This window comes from Musca domestica, unplaced genomic scaffold, assembly GCF_030504385.1.
Source record: "Musca domestica strain aabys unplaced genomic scaffold, Musca_domestica.polishedcontigs.V.1.1 26, whole genome shotgun sequence".
NCBI classification, from domain to species: domain Eukaryota; kingdom Metazoa; phylum Arthropoda; class Insecta; order Diptera; family Muscidae; genus Musca; species Musca domestica.
In genome coordinates, this window is record NW_026712283.1 from 10,824,536 (window position 1) to 10,840,851 (window position 16,316).

A 16,316-nucleotide genomic window follows, 5' to 3' on the forward strand; every position below is an offset into this window, starting at 1 on the left:
TACGAACTTCAAATACCAAATTTGAAACATTTCAGGATAATAAGGCCGAAAAATGGCTCGTGAGCTGAACATATCGCTATTCCGTTGGGCAAATATTGAAAAATGGGATTGGGATAAAGCCATTTAAATTTCAAAAAGTGCAAGAACTTACACCGCAATAGAAAGAAAATATACTCAAAAAAGGTAAAGAGTGGCTTCGCTTGGCCGAAAGTGGTGAACTTCCGTATTTGGTTTTCTCCGATGAGAAAACATTCGTTGTCCTGCAGTTTGTAAACAAACAAAATGATCGTGTTTACTTGCCAAAGAGGTCAGCTAAAAATGTGCACCTTCGGTTGGCCACCAGAACTCAAGCGCCGGCCATGGTGATGGTGTGGGCTGCCATAACAGCCGATGGTCGCTCTCCGCTCGTATTAATCGACCGTGGCATCAGAATTAATGTCGAATATTATCTGGGTGTATTAAAGCCTTGGGCATTCAAACATTTTGGCCACAGACCTTGGACATTCCAACAGGATTCGGCACCATCACACTCAGCACGCGCCATCCAAGAATGGTTACAAAATGAGGTTACTCGCTTCATTTCCATTCATTTCCGCACAATGGCCACCAAAATCTCCGGATACCAATCCGTTGACCTATTGTGTCTGGAGTATTTTGTAAAGCAAAGTTGGCACTAAAAAAATACCAGTCACGTGTCAATCATCACAAGTAAGCGCTTCGCCGGGAATGGGCCAAAATAAAGCAGAGCAACACTCGGCAGCGTGTGACGGTTTTATCGGCCGTTTGAAGGTCATAATTCGTGCCAAAGATGACCAATTCGAAAAAAACTGAACTTATTCTAAAATTTTATGCTATTTCCGACATTTTTGGTTTCATTCAATAAAATTAAAAAAAAAATATATATATAAATTATGCGGTTTGACCTTGTTGCAGTTTTTTATCTAACCCTGTGGAAATTTCGAATTCAGGTTCACGTCTTCGTATTGCCCCCGATATTCGGTATTTGTATGATTTTGCGACATAATTTAGCGGAATTGTAACAAATTTCGTAGTTAAAGTTCGTAATGGGTACTATGGCCTATGACAAAAAAAAAAAATCATATGCAGGTCTATGTCTATGTATAGTCCCCATATAACGGCTTTCATTTATGTGTAAGTTCTCGGATTTTTTTTTAAATTGTCAAGTTCCTTCCAAATGGTGGAGAGTATTAAAAGTTAAGTCCGGCCTAACTTACTGCTTTTTTATTTATTATTAAAAACTAACTTGAAAGCAGTTAAAGCTGTAAAGGCTAAATGATGGACATTTTTAAGGCAATTTTAATATATTCGAATAGTGTAAATTTCAATCGAATGAAATTGTTTTAAACCCTCTATTTTATCAGTTTCCCAAAATTTATAAATTTTATACATCTCCCTTTTGGTAAATTTCCTTTCTTTACCCTTTTTATTTATTTTAAATAAGCGCCATCTAGATATCAATGATTGTAGTGGAAGTAAAAGATTTTGAACATACTTTTAGGCATTTAAAAAAAAAATACTCGATTATTAAAACATTAAAAAGGAGGAAATTGTTTTTAAACCCCCACTTTTCAACAATCCCCCAAAAATTTTTAAATTTTGGGAAAATTCTCTTTTTTTCATTCTCTTATTTTTCCGACTTAAAATAAGCCACTGCATTATCGTACATTCCATGCCATGGTTTTTTGATGGCATTCTTCTTTTTGTTTTTCTTTTAGACGGGTTTATTATTTCGCGGCCTATTATTTTCGTCCTTTTGTTCTCCAATGGTTAATGGAGTCAATTGAAAAAGAGTTCCACCAGTTGTGATTCTTTTTTTCAGATTTTCTTTAATGCTTTGTTTTCATCATTTCTTATTTTTTCCGTTTCGTTTCAGTGTTTTTTTTTCAAAGTATGCGGGCATTATTCTCTCACACTCACACAGGGTTTGTAAATCTGACTTCTGGGTCATAACTTTCCGGGTTTGTCATAGAGGGGAGCTGCTGCCTCCGTTGTGGTGATTGTTTGCACGTTTGTTTTGGCTGTTTTTTTTTTTTCGCTTCCCAGCCTGTGTGTGTGTGTGGATGCAATGTTTTGGCGAAGCCGAGTCCATAAAATAGAGGCACTTTCATGTCATTGACATGTAAGTGAGTGAGTCAGTGAGGGAAAATGTGAAAAAAAAAACAGAATCAAAGGGTTTTTCTTTGGTTTGGTTTTTCTTTTCCTTCACAAAAGAGCCACCAAAAGAAGTCTAGCATTGTTCGGCCATTGTTAACAATGTTTTTACAATGGAAAATTATGGCGTGTATGTCGGAGGTATATTAACCTATGGCATAGTGGATTTGTAGTTTTTTTCTCTCCTCGCCGTTCATATGAAGGGAATAATTCATAATGCAGATAAGTAAGTAATCTTTTATGGAAAATTCGTTTATGAAAGGCTGATAGGGGCAGACAAACGGTTAAAAATTAAAAGCCTAAAGGAAAAAGAAGACAGCGGGTATCTTAAACAAAAGTAGATTTTAAAACCAGGCTTATCAAGAAGTTGGTAAAATTACATCAAGTTGATCCTAGGTATGCTATAAGTTCCAAATAAAAATATTAATTTCTTACTTACCAACATAAAAACGGGATTTGTTGTTAAAACGATTTTAAAAATCTGAAAAAAATTACAAAAAAAAAAAAAAAACAAATTATATATCTGAACTTTAAAATCTCTATATAAATTACTGAGTAGAATAATGAGTGACTGATCCCTTCAACGACCTGGCAAAACAGCTAAAGCTAAAATCTTAAAATTTTGCATATGGCCCAATAATGTTGCTGTGTGTTGGGGTGAGGTAAGTTTAGGTTTTCCGAAATTCTAACCATAAGTGCACCAAAAGGTACTAAAGAAATAAAAATTTGGCGAACGGATAGTACTAGAATTTTAAAATTTGTGGACCTCTGATGAGGTGCAGTAATTGATTGACTGAATGACTGATTGTCGTAACGATTCATCAACGCCCAGATGAAACGGCTGAAGCAATAGGTCTTCTGGTCATATATAACCAGAAGAAGGTCTTCTGGTTATAGAAGACCGTCAGAAGGTATTCTGGTCATAGCAAAGCAGAAGATCAACAGATCACAGGTGACCACCAGAGGGTATTCTGGTCATAGACGAACAGCAGAAGGTCTTGTGGTCATAGAAGACCATCAACGCCCAGATAAAACAGCTGAAGCAGATGGTCTTCTGGTCATAGACGACCAGCAAGTCTTCTGGTCATAGAAGACCATCAGAAGGTATTCTGGTCATAGACGACCAGCAGAAGGTCTTCTGGTCATAGAAAACCCGAAGAAGGTCTTCTGATCATAGACGACCAGCAAAAGGTCTTCTGACCATAGAAGACCATCAACGACCAGATGAAACGGCTGAAGTAGAATGCCTTCTGGTCATAGACGACCAGCAAGTCTTCTGGTCATAGACGACCAGCAGAAGGTCTTGTGGTCATAGACGACCAGCAGAAAGTCTTCTGGTCATAGATGACCAGCAGAAGGTCTTCTGGTCAGCAAAAGGTCTTCTGGCCATAGAAGACCATCAACGCCCAGATGAAACGGCTGAAGTAGAAGGCCTTCTGGTCATAGATGACCAGCAAGTCTTCTGGTCATAGACGACCAGCAGAAGGTCTTCTGGTCATAGAAGACCATCAGAAGGTCTTCTTGTCATAGACGACCAGCAGAAGGTCTTCTGGCCATAGAAGACCATCAACGCCCAGATGAAACGGCTGAAGCAGAAGGTCTTTTGGTCATAGATGACCAGCAGAAGGTCTTCTGGTCATAGACGGCCAGCATAAGGTCTTCTAGTCATAAAGAAACAGCAGAAGGTCTTTTAGTCAATAGATAGTCTTCCGATAATAGACGACCAGCAGAAGGTCCTCTGGTCATAGACGACCAGCAAAAGGTCTTCTGGTCATAGAAGATCATCAGAAGGTCTTTTAGTCAATAGATTGTCTTCCGATCATAGATGATCAGCAGAGGGTCTTCTTCTGCAGGTGCACTTCTGCTCGTAGGAGACCAGCAGACAGACTCTCACTGATTTAACGATTCATCAAGGCCTAGACGAAACGGTTGAATCATAGAAGACCAATAGAATGTTTTCTGGTCATAGAAGACCGATGCATTGAATTCTGATCATACATGACCATCAGAAGGTCTTCTGGTTATGGAAGAAGGTTTTCTGGCCATAAAACACCATCAGAGGGTCTTCTGGTCACAAAAAACCAGTGGATGGTCTTCTGGTCATACAAGATCAGCAGAAGGTATTCTGTTCGTAGAAGACGACCTGCAGACTGATTGACTGACTGACTTACTTAACGATTCATCAACGCCCAGACGACAGACGGTTGAAGCTAGAATCTTGAGATTTTGGGTAAGGGTCACTCTTGGTCCGAAGGGGTTAGAAAAGGCTGGGTATTGTATTTGTGGAAGCAGTAGAGCTAGAAGTTTTCAATTTTTGTAAGAATTTTGTATCGTGTGAAGGAGAAGAGCTAAAAACTTGAAATTTGGACGATTGATAAGCAGTCTCTACAGATAATTGCCAAGGCGTCTTTATAGAAGACTTGCAAGGCTCCATTATGAATTACATAGGGTCGTCGTATTTTGACTTTGGTATGAGAGGACAGCAAGGAAACTTATTTCCCCATATCCCTGCCAATTAGTAGTGTAGAAAATAATGAAATTATTTCCCAAATTTTCTCTTCAATTTCTTCCGAAAAAATGCTGAGCTTAAAATAGATTTTAATCTTAGCTGCAGTTCCGCCAGATTTTATACGTTTATCCAATTTTGTATTTAATATTTTTGGATTTTTTCTTTAACTTCGTTATACAATTAAGTTTGTGTTTGGCTGACCGACCAACCGTCTTCGACCACCACCACCACCAACAACGACCGACAACTACACGACCAGACCAACATAACCATCAGCAATAATTGATTTAAAATGTCAATTTTTGTTATAATCAAATAACAACAACAACAACGACAATAACAACAACTACAAAATCTCTGATATAACGAACATGAACACGGTCTGCCACGGTATCGATAAAGGCCAAAAGCAAGATAAGAGACAAGACAAGTTTATCAAACGACAAGGAAGCACCATAAAGGAGATTGACATCTCGTGAGGGAGTGGTGGGATGGGATGAAGAGGTACTGATGGATAGTGTGCGATTCCTTAAAGGCCATGGTTGTACAATTTTAGTGGAAAATGTTATGGCGTATGTAGGTAATTACATGTGTGAGTGGTAACTGTGGAACACGATGATATGGTCCACTGGGGGCGACTTTTGAGAAAAGGCCAATGTTGAGAAGTAAGTGTCAAAAGCTATTAATAGAAGATATATTTTCAGGCAAAAAAAATGAATGCCTCCTCATAAAATTGCCAAGGAGTCTTGGGTATGTGTGGTAAGGAGTGTCCTTGTTTCAAGCCATTTGATTTTACTGAAGATTGATAATCGGGGACAGATTGTGAGGAATAGTAAGGCATTAATATGGTCACTGGTAAGTAGACTTGTAAGGGGTTTTTTTTCAGAAGACTAGTATGGAGAATGAGTAGAAGACCTATAATCAGCCTTTCAAGACGACTGTCTTTACGTCATGTCAGGTGATTTTATCAATGATTGGTAAGTGATTTAGATGGCAGATTGTAGTTGAATGGTAAGTAGAGAAGTAAGGGCTTCTTCTGAAACACTGTTATGGAAAATATAAGAGCCGCTAAAAATCTCCCTATAAAGGCGACTGTTAACCGGTCGTTAGATACATTCTGTGCTTTAAAGGATACCAGGTAAGATGTCTTCATAGACAGGTAAGTAGAGAAGTAAGGGCTTCTTTTGGAACACTGTTATGGAAAATGTAAGGGCCATTAAAAATCTCCCTTTAAAGGCAACCGGTCGTTAGATACACTCTGTGTTTTGAAGGATAGCAGGTAAGGAGTCTTCATAGATGAATGTTAAGCAACATTTCCATGCGTTTGGTAAGAGGTGTTTGTAGGCACTGGTAAGGTATCCTTTAAGGTGACCAGGAAGGGATCTTTATAGGTCATGGTTAAGGAATCTCTATAGACTTTGGGTAAGGAGTCTCCATAGGGACAGATGAGGAGACTTTTCCGACAACTTGTAAGGAGTCTGCATAAGGGAAGTTTGTTTTGAGGACTGGTAATGAATTCTATAGACAACTGATTTGTATACTTAATTGACGATTGATAAGGAGTTTTTATAACTGACTGGAAAGGAGTATTTATAGACGACTGTTAAAAAGCCAACTGGTAAGGAGTCTTTACAGCCGACTGGAAAGAAGTCGGGAGGAGTAAGACGGCAAGGATTCTATTGTGAAGTCTGGTCAGGAGTCTACAGAAAACTTATCTGTAGTCTATAAAGATGACATGTAAGGAGGTGTTATAGGTAACTCGTAATGAGTGTAGACTATTGGTAGGGAGTTTTTATAGATGACTGGTAACAGATACGACCGGTAAGGAGTATTTACAGACGACTGGTAAGGAGTAGACGGCTGGTAAGTAGTCGTTAAAGGTATCAGGCAAGGAGTCGTTATAGACGACTGACAAGTGGTTTCTGTAGACGACTGGTAAGGAGTGATTATTGGTGGCTGGTTAGGAGTTTCGTAGAGTCTCCGGTAGGGAGTTGGTGCATTTAAGCTGTCTTCATAAACTTCTGGTCAGTATAGACGACTGGTAAGGAGTCTGTATAGATTACTGGTAAGGGGTCTCTATAGACGACTAGTAAGGGGTCTCTATAGACGACCGGTAAGGAGTCGGTACAGACGACTGGTAAGGAGTCGGTATAGACGACTGGTGAGAAGTCGGTACAGAAGACTGGTAAGGAGTCTCTTTCTACTACTGGCAAGGAGTCTTAATACATGATTGGTAAGGGGTCAGTATGGGCGACTGGTAAGGAATCGTTATGGGCAACTAGTAAGGAGTCTTAGTAGACTACTGGTGAGGAGTAGGTATAGACGACTGGTAAGGAGTCTTTATAGACGACTGGTAAGGAGTCTCTATAGACGACTGGTAAGGGGTCTCTATAGACGACTGGTAAGGAGTTTCTATAAACGACTAGTAAGGAGTCTGTATAGACAACTGGTAAGGAGTCGGTATGGACCACTGGTAAGAAGTCGGAATGGACCACTGGTAAGAAGTAGGTATAGTGGACTAGAGTAGTCGGTATAGATGACTGGTCAAGAATCTTTGTAGACGACTGGTATTGGGTCTTTATAGACGACTGTCGGAATAGACGACTGGTAAGTAGTTCGAATAGAAGACTGGTAAGGAGTCTGTAAAGACGACTGGTAAGTAGTCGGTTTAGACGACTGGTAAGGAGTCTGTATAGACGACTGGTAAGGAGTCTGTATGGACGACTGGTAAGAAGTCGGTATGGACGACTGGTAAGAAGTCGGTATGGACGACTGGTAAGAAGTCGGAATGGACGACTGGCAAGAAGACGGTATAGACGGCTGGTAAGGAGTCGGTGTAGAGGACTGGAGGAGTCGGTATAGACGACTGGTCAAGAATCTTTGTAGACGACTGGTAAGGAGTCTTTATAAACGACTTGTAAGGAGTCTTTATAGACGACTGCTAAGGAGTCGGTTTAGACTACTGGCAAGGAGTCAGTATAGACGACTGGTAAGGAGTCGGTATAGACGACTGGAGTCTTTATAGACGACTGGTAAGGAGTTGGTATTGACGACTGGTAAGAAGTCAGTATGGACGACTGGTAAGAAGTCGGTAAAGACGACTGGTAAGAAGTCTCTTTAGACTACTGACAAGAAGTCGGAATAGACGACTGGTAAAGAGTCGGTACAGAGGACTGGATGAGTCGGTATAGATGACTGGTCAAGAATCTTTGTAGACGACTGGTAATGGGTCTTTATAGACGACTGGTAAGGAGCCGATATAGACGACTGGTAAAGAGTAGATACAGTCGACTAGTAAGCAGTCTTTATAGACGACTGGTAAGGAGGTCGGTAATAGATGACTGGTAAGAAGTCGGCATAGACGACTGGTAAGGAGTCGGTGTAGACCTCTGGATAGGGTCTCTATAGACGACCGGTAAGGAGTCTGTATAGGCAGGCGACTAGTAAGGAGTCTTCATAGACGAGTGGTAAGAAGTCTTTATAGACGAGTGGTAAGGAGTCTTTATAGACGACTGGTAAGAAGTAGATACAGCCGACTTGTAAGGAGTCGGTATTGACGACTGGTAAGGAGTCGGTATAGACGACTGGTAAGGAGTCGGTATAGACGTCTGGTAAGGAGTCGGTATAGACGACTGGTAAGGAGTCGGTATAGACGACTGGTAAGGAGTCTTTATAGACGACTGGTAAGGAGTCTTTATAGACATCTGGTGAGGAGCCGGTGAAGACGACTGGTAAGGAGTCGGTATAGGCGACTGGTAAGGAGACTGTATGGACGACTGGTAAGGAGCCGGTATACACGACTGGTAAGGAGTAGGCATAGACGACTTGTAAGTAGTCGATATAGACGATTGGTAAGTTGTCGGTATAGACGACTGGTAATGAGTCGGAATAGACGACTGGTAAGGAGTCAGTATAGACGACTGGTAATGGGTCTTTATAGACGACTGGTAAGGAGTCTCTATAGACGATTTGTATGGGGTCTGCATTGTTAATTGGAAAACAGTTGGTGTGTTTATGAAGACTTCACTCTCCCAGAATACCCATTGCTACCTATGACCACCATTTTCCTTCCCCTCGACTTCCAGCCGCCATAACAAATAACATGGTAATAAAATATCATTAAAAGTTTTGTTCAAATACTTGTTTCTCTATTCATCTTCCCCCTTCAGCCTTTACTCCTCACATTTTCTTACCATTTGTATGGTAGCTACTTTATTTGTTGTTACCTCTCCTTCTTTTTTAAAGAATATATATTTTCGCTCATATAATTGCATTTTATTACGTTAAAGACTTTGGGGTATTCCATTTTGTTTTAACTTGTTTCTGTTTTTTTTTCTTTGACTTCAGCTTCATCGCATACTTAAGGTTATGAATTATTCAAAAAGTTGAATGGCAAATGAAAGAAATAAAACAAAACGATGCGATGCGAAATAAAAGTCACAAAAATATTCTGAGATTTTTATTCTTTATGTGTGGTGGTCGGTCGGACGTTTGGTCGGTCATGGCTTCAATGGAAATGATGATGATGATGGTCTTGGTGCTGATGTTGAAATGCAGCTGAAGCCGAGTGTGCCATTCTTAACATTGTATGGCAGTAGTGGCATTTTTACTGCTGTCGCTCCTGCTGCTGATCCACTCTAGACCCAGCAAATCCACTCCATAATTCTGGGGTTTTTGGTAGTAAACCACCATGCAATTGTATTTCAATTTTCGTTTCAGCTGTTCATTTTTTTCGTTTTTTTTTTTTGGTTTCAACTGCATTCCTTTTTTGTGCAGCCAGCAGATAAAAAAATGACAATGCTGAAATGCCACACACAGTGTCATAGATTTTTGTCTTTGACTGCAGAGTCGGAGGACGATGAAATATTTGTATCTATCAACTACTTCTATGGTGAGGACTAGTGTGGTACAGTGTTTTGGGTTTGGAGAGCTAAGGAGCCTAATAGATGACTCGTAAGGAATCTGTAGACGGCTGATAAGGGGTTTGTAGACGGCTGGTAAGGAGTCTGTAGACGGCTGGTAAGGAGTCTGTAGACGAATGGCAAGGATTCTGTAGACGACAAGTAAGGTGTCGTTAGAGACGACTGGTAAGTAGTCTGTAGACGACTAGTAAGGTGTCGTTAGAGACGACTAGTAAGGTGTCTGTTGACGAATGGTAAGGTGTCTTTTTAGACGAGTGGTAAGGTGTTTTTGTGGACGACTAGTAATGAGTCTCTATAGACGACCGGTAAGGAGTTTATATAGACAACAGATAAGGAGTCTCCATAGACGACTGGTAAGGAGTCCTCATAGACGACTGGTAAGGAGTCTTTATGGACAGTTAAGGAGGAGCCTGGTAAGGAGTCTTTATGGACGACCGGTAAGGAGTCTTTATGGATGACCCTTAAGAAGTCTCCATAGACGACTGGTAGGAGTCTCTATAAACGACTGGTAGGAATCTCTATAGACGACAGATAAGGAGTCTGTATACACCACGGGTAGGGGCCGTATAGACGACTGGTAAGGGTTCTTTATAGACCACTGGTAAGGAGTTTTTATAGTCGACTGGTAAGGAGGATCTTTAGTCTCTATAGACGACTGGTTAGGAGTCTTTATGGACAGGTAAGGAGGAGCCTGGTAAGGTGTCTGTAGACGACTGGTAAGGCGTTTCCATGGGCGACTGGTAAGGAGTCTCTATAGACGACTGATAAGGGTCTTTATAGACGACTGGTAAGGTGTCTTTATAGACGTCTGGTAAGGAGTCTTCATAGACGACGGGTAAGTAGTCTCTATAGACGACTGGTAAGGAGTCTCTATAGACGACGAGTAGGGGCCATATATATGACTGGTAAGGAGTTGATACAGTCGACTGGTAAGGAGGAGCTTCACCAGTCCTCTGGTAAGGAGTCTCTATATACGATTGATAAGGGTCTTTATAGACGACTGGTAAGGAGTCTCTATAGACGGCACATAACGAGTATTTATAGATGACTGGTAAGGTGTCTTTATAGACCTCTAGTAAGCAGTCTTCATATACGACGGGTAAGGAGTTTTTATAGACCACTGGTAGGGGCCGTATAGACGACTGTTAAGGAGTCGATACAGTCGACTGGTAAGGAGGAGCTTTACCAGTCCTCTGGTAAGAAGTCTCTATAGACGACTGGTAAGGAGTCTTTATGGACAGGTAAGGAGAAGCCAGCCATAGACGAGTGGTAAGGAGTCTCTATAGACGACTTTTAAGGAGCCTTTATAGACGACTGGTAAGGAGTCTCTATAGACGACTGGTAAGGAGTCTCTATAGACGACTGGTAGGGAGTCTCTGTAGACAACTGGTAAGGAGTCTTTATAGTCGACTGGTAGGAGTCTCTATAGACGACACATAACGACTATTTATAGATGACTGGTAAGGTGTCTTTATAGACGTCTGGTAAGGATTCTACATAGAGGACGGGTAAGTGTTCTCTATAGACGACTGGTAAGGAGTCTTTATAGACTACCGGTAAGGAGTCTCTATAGACAACTGGTAGGAGTCTCTATAGAGGACTGGTAAGGAGTCTTTATAGATGGCTGGTAAGGTGTCTTTATAGACGTCTGGTAAGGAGTCTTCATAGACGACGGGTAAGGAGTCTTTAAAGACCACTGGTAAGGAGTCTGTACACACGACGGGTAGGGGCCGTATAGACGACTGGTAAGGAGTCGATACAGTCGACTGATAGGATAGTTTATATAGTCGACTGGTAAGGAGGAGCTTCACCAGTCATCTGGTAAGAAGTCTCTATAGACGACTGGTAAGGAGTCTTTATGGACAGGTAAGGAGGAGTCAGGTAAGGTGTCTGTAGACAACTTGTAAGGCGTTTCCATAGACGACTGGTAAGGAGTCGATATAGACTACTGGTAATAACAGGGTCTTCAACAGGGCCCTCTTTCCCCGCTAATTATTTCAAGCCCGTTCCCTTGGCTGTGGTTTCGCTAGATAGGAATCAGTATGGAAGACTCGTAAGGAGTGTGCGTAGACGACTGGTAGGGAGTTTGAATTGACGACAGGTAAGGAGACAAATAAGAAGTAAATATGGAGCTGCTAAGCAGTCTGTCTGGACGACTGGTAAGGGGTTTATCCAGACAACTGTGGAGGGTCTGTTTAGAAAACTGGAAAGGGGCCTTCTAGACGGCTGGTAAGAAGTTTGCATAGACGTATGGTACTAAGTTTCATAGACTGCTGTTATGTTGTCGTTTTTGTCAAAAGGTAAGGAGTCTGGTAAGCAGTCTGGAGAAGAATCTGTAAAGGAGTCTTTATAAGGATTCTGGTGAGCAGACTCGCATGGCGACCGATAAGGAATCTGCCTAAACCACTCTTCATTTGGAATTCTGTGCATAACTCAGTCAACATTTTTTCCTTTCCGAACCACTGTGCCCCAACAAAGAAACAAACCATACTTGCTTAGCATTTGTTACATTGATATTGTATTAGTCTTGTACGTTACAGAGATTTTCAAGCAGAACCCCAAGATTTATTATGTACGTGTTTAGTCTCAAGTTATTCCATGGTGTTTTTTGTTGTTGTTGTTTTTGCTGTTTTTTAAAGACCATCAATTTAAGTGGTTCTTAAATGCACAAGAAAATCTCAAGATGCGGAGACGATGAAGGTGAAGAAAAAAAAAAAACACAAATCGCCAAAAAAAGCTAAAGAATATCATAATGTCAACATTACAACAACGTTGACATGATGGTAATCATCAGCAGCAGCAGCAGCTTGAGGAGGCCAGCAACGCCAATGCCATTTACAAGCTGAGGGTGAAGTGGGGGGGGGGGGGGGGGAGAGGGGGGAGCATAAGTTGTTCCAAAGCGCATACCAATCTGCCTGCAAGCCTTCTTTTTTTGTTTGTTTTGCATAAATCGCATTTATTTTTTTTTATTTACTGCCCCGCAAAGATGTTGAGGATAGTTCTATGTTCGGCAGTTAGAACTGCTTTAGGGGAGTGTCCCGCCAAACCAACATCCAAAAATAACACGCCAACATGATTACGATGAATATGGGTTCCTTAATCATTATCTTGATTCTATGAAAATGTCATCATGATGGCCAACGAAGCTTGGGCTTCTTTGCATTCACAAAAGGCAGCCGTTGTGTGGTTGATGGCCAAAATACAAAAAACGAAGAAGACTCGCTCTTTGTCTCTGAAGTTTGGTTTTTATTCACTTCGGTGGAATCACACCCAATGCACTCACACACATACACATACAGTCAGTGAGGGAGATTACGTGCATGCCATGTCTTTTGCATACCATGCCAATGTCTGTCCCGTCCCTCCACCCGAAAATGAAGCCAATGCAAATTTCCAAACCACCACACTCATGACCGCCTGTGCCTGAGTCGTTGGTGGAGGAGGAGTAGTCGTGTTCCAAAGACAAGAACAACCAAGACGACGATGAATGTGACAAAAATCAGCATTAATTTAATGTGGCAATGATTGACGATGACAGTATCATAAAGTGAGCTCACTTTGGGAGGGAAGGGAGCGGGTGAGAGCCAGCATTTTGATTGGAGATGGAATTTTTTGGGGATTTTTGAAATTAAAAGGAACTCAGATTCTTTATCAACCAATAAAATTATTTATCCAAAAAATTTGGATAAAATATCCGTGCAAATGGATAATTTATTTTTTTATCCACAAGCGAGGATAATTTATTTATCCACTAATGTGGATAATTTTTTTTATCAACGAATGTGGACTATTTATTTATCCACAACTGTGGATAACTTACTTATCCACCACCGTGGATAATTTATTTATTCACAAATGTAGATAATTTATTTCGTGGATAAATAGATTTATCCGCATTCGTGGATAAATAAATTATCCAAAATCGTGGATAAATAAATTATCAAAAATCGTGGATAAATAAATTATCAAAAATCGTGGATAAATAAATTATCCAAAATCGTGAATAAATAAATTATCCAAAATCGTGGATAAATAAATTATCCAAAATCGTGGATAAATAAATTATCGAAAATCCTGGATAAATAAATTATCCAAAAGCGTGGATAAATAAATTATCCAAAATCGTGAATAAATAAATTCTTCAAAATCGTGGATAAATAAATTATCCAAAATCGTGGATAAATAAATTATCCAAAATCGTGGATAAATAAATTATACAAAATCGTGGATAAATAAATTAACCAAAATCGTGGATAAATAGATTATCCAAAATCGTGGATAAATAAATTATCCAAAATCGTGGATAAATAAATTATCCAAAATCGTGGATAAATAAATTATCCAAAATCGTGGATAAATAAATTATCCAAAATCGTGGATAAATAAATTAGCCAAAATCGTGGATAAATAAATTATCCAAAATCGTGGATAAATAAATTATCCAAAATCGTGGATAAAGAAATTCTTCAAAATCGTGGATAAATAAATTATCCAAAATTGTGGATAAATAAATTATCCAAAATCGTGGATAAATAAATTATCCAAAATCGTGGATAAATAAATTATACAAAATCGTGGATAAATAAATTAACCAAAATCGTGGATAAATAGATTATCCAAAATCGTGGATAAATAAATTATCCAAAAGCGTGGATAAATAAATTATCCAAAATAGTGGATAAATAAATTATCCAAAATCGTGGATAAATAAATTATCTACATTTGTAAAGAAATAATTAATCCGCATATATTGGATAGGTAAATTATCCATATCCATATGTGGATAAATAAATTATCCACATTTGTGGATAATAAATAAATTATCCACTTTCGTGGATATATACAGGGTGATATGAAAAAACTGCAACCAACTTCTGACTACTGTCATTTCTACGCCACTCGTCCGACAGCTGTTAAAATTATTTCAGTGACAGCTCATTATATTATTTACAAGCGTACAAAAGCATTTTAGTGAGAATTTTCCAGAAAAAAAGATATTCGTGATGGAATTTAAGCGTGATAGTGTGATTTCTTTATCTTTGGCTGGAAAACCACAAGTGGCTATCGTTAGGGCACTCCAGCATTTAAATGTGAATAAATTGTTTGTGTCTCGTACCATCGCTCGTTACCGTGATACTGGTAGCGTAGCCCGACGTCAAGGAAGTGGACGGCAGAAAATAGCAACATCATCAGAAATAGTTCGAAAAGTAAAAAAGTGACTTGATCGAAACCCACCCGCGTCGCAATGACCGAAAAATGGCTCGTGAGCAACATTCCATTCGGCAAATATTGAAAAATAAGCTCGGGGTAAAGCCATTGAATTTCAAAAAAGTTTAAGAACTTACACCGCACTCGAAAGAAAATTGACCCAAAAGAGCTAAAAGAGATGCTTCGCTTTGTCGAAAGTTGTGAACAGCCGAATTTGGTTTTCTCCGATGAGAAAACATTCGTTTTCCAGCAGTTTGTAAATGAAACAAAATGATCGTGTTTACTTGCCAAAGAGGTCAGCTGAACATGTGCACCATCGGTTGGCCACCAGAACTCAAGCGCCGTCCATGGTGGTGGTGTGGGCCGCCATACCAACCGATGGTCACTCACAGCTCGTATTAATCAATCGTGACATCAGAATAAATGCCGATGCCGAATATTATCGCGAAAATATTCTGGAGGGTGTATTAAAGCCATGGGTACGCAAACATTTTGGTCGCAGACCTTGGACATTCCAACAGAACTCAGCACCATCGCACTCAGAACAGATACAAAATGAGGTTCCTCGCTTCATTTCCAGCGCACAATTTCCAGGCCACCAAAAAATACGGATACCGATCTTAAAGTACCGAATGTAGCTGTTATGTTAGGGTCTATACGAAATGGACCTGCATAGGAAGCTTTTGTCATAAGCCATTACAATATTCAAATGCGAAACTTAGAAAAAAATCGGTGAATTATGTAGCTAAAGTCATCAAAATACCGAATATCGGGAGGTACGGTTATATAGGGGCTTATATGAAGACGTGGACCTGCACAGACAATTTTCTGTCTTAGGCTGCAGTATCCATTAAAGGCCTGCACAAGACGAATTATTTGAATTATGCTTTTTTCGACACACTGACTTTGTCTACTCAATCATGCGCTATGTATTTGAAAAGCAATAACAACCAACAACATCCCCCATTTTGATTCATGTGTGCCATTGTCTAAGGTTCGATCGTGGCATGGCTGACTCGAATATTTGCATGGTGTTCTCGAAAAATGCAGGGTGTCAACGATGACATCGAACCGTGTCATCGTCAAATTGTGTGACATTTGTGTACGTGTGCTTAAATTGAGAGAGTGTGTGTGTGTGTTACTTTCGACGGTGAGGATGTGTTTTTGTGTGTGCTGTAATTTTGAAGTAACAAACACCGCGTGAATATAAAATTGAGTTCAATAACAAAATGTGCATTGACATCAACATATTAATAGAAAAAAAATGAAATATATACTGAACAATCCCAATTTATTGGTGATTATCATAAAATTTTGGTCATAAAAAAGAGGTAAATATTGTTTGCCTATTTTCTATCTACATATAGTGTTCTTTTAAAATTAAAGTTTGTGGGCAGATATTTGACTCTCATTCAATAACAGAATATGCACAGAATTGAACAATGGAAGTATATAGTGTTGTTACGTGAATTACAGTAGCACTCATTCTCATTTACACCTCAATA

The 16,316-nt window shown here is 39.7% G+C and overlaps 1 protein-coding gene across 4 annotated transcripts in view; it reads right to left on the reverse strand.

Annotated features, from left to right (window-relative positions):
- LOC101896747 (leucine-rich repeat and fibronectin type-III domain-containing protein 3) overlaps positions 1-16,316 on the reverse strand; it is a 399,938-nt gene that overhangs the window by 68,497 nt on the left and 315,125 nt on the right. For all 4 annotated transcript variants that reach the window (XR_009342463.1, XR_009342464.1, XM_059123971.1 and 1 more), the window contains exon 6: positions 2,612-2,653. The gene's annotated coding sequence lies outside the window, so the exon portion shown is untranslated. The remainder of the gene's footprint in view (positions 1-2,611; positions 2,654-16,316) is intronic.